Genomic DNA, 1186 nt, shown 5'->3' with positions numbered 1-1186 from the left:
TATTCACTGAAGAAAAAGCGTACCCGCCAATAGCTGATTGGCAGAAAATGATAGATGTGGCCGAGTCATTGGATGAGCATACTCTCAAAGTTTTTACAGCTAAGTAAGCTATATAAACGGAAAGCGTAATTATAAATTTTTTATAATTAGATATATTAAAAAAATTTGTTTTTTTTTATTAATTTTTTATTTACATCGTATTTTTAATTAATGATATTTATGTATTTAATTTTGTGTACGCTTGAATTTACGTAGATGTTTGGATTACGCACCCAACACGTACATTTTTTCGAAAAATCTAGCGGAGAGTATAATACAGGAATATTCTTCCTTCTTACCTTGCGCGATTGTGAGACCTCCTATTGGTATGTGGCTTTTCTTTAATTGTAAAAAATAAATTTTATCTTTAATGCGTAACTGCCGAATATGCCGAATATGTCAAATATGCAACATTTTTTACATTTCCCATTTTACTTTATACTGCTTTATAAAATATTTGTACAAATAAGAGTTTTTTTTTTGAAAATAATTATATTTATTTTTATATTTATGTAATATAAAATCAAATATGTCTTATCAAACATGTTTTTACTTGTAATAGCTTAAAGTTTCTTATGAAAAATGAAATTATAATAAAAGTTAAAAATGTATACTATATAGAGCCTGCCTCCCTTTTCTCATTTCGGTTGACATGTGTCAAAATATGCGGCAAAGAATAATTTAATCATACTACTAAATGTATACATAGATATAGATATAGACATATTACCAGAATTTATTAATGGCCAGAATAATTTAATCCACAAAATTTATCTGATATCAAATATCATTATCAACTTTAGTGACATCATCGATAAAAGAACCAGTGCCAGGATGGATAGATAACACTTATGGTCCAATAGGACTTTATATTGGTGGCGGAAAAGGTGTAATACGAGTAGGGTGTTGTAATAAATACGTTCATGAAAATGTAATACCAGTAGATATTGTCGTCAAAGTTATGCTAGTCGTATCTTGGAAGCGTGGATTAACCAGGTATGACTATCAGTATATTTTTGCATGCTTTCTCTCTCTCTCTCTCTCTCTCTCTCTCTCTCTCTCTCTCAATACACTTTCCTTCTTAAATTATAAATGCGAAAGCTTTCTTTTTTTATTTAAAACTAGCTCAATCCATGTTTGCTATATA

General features: G+C 28.9%; 1 pseudogene; it reads left to right on the top strand.

The window, feature by feature from the left end:
• The first annotated feature begins 5 nt into the window (after window positions 1-5).
• LOC112459969 lies at window positions 6-1035 on the top strand (annotated as a pseudogene).
• The last annotated feature ends 151 nt before the right edge of the window (window positions 1036-1186 follow it).

Source organism: Temnothorax curvispinosus, unplaced genomic scaffold (assembly GCF_003070985.1).
Source record: "Temnothorax curvispinosus isolate PA1 unplaced genomic scaffold, ASM307098v1 QBEX01010276.1, whole genome shotgun sequence".
In the NCBI taxonomy this organism is placed as follows: Eukaryota; Metazoa; Arthropoda; class Insecta; order Hymenoptera; family Formicidae; genus Temnothorax; species Temnothorax curvispinosus.
Note: the sequence above shows the minus strand (reverse complement) of the source record. Positions and strands in the feature narration are given on the sequence as shown.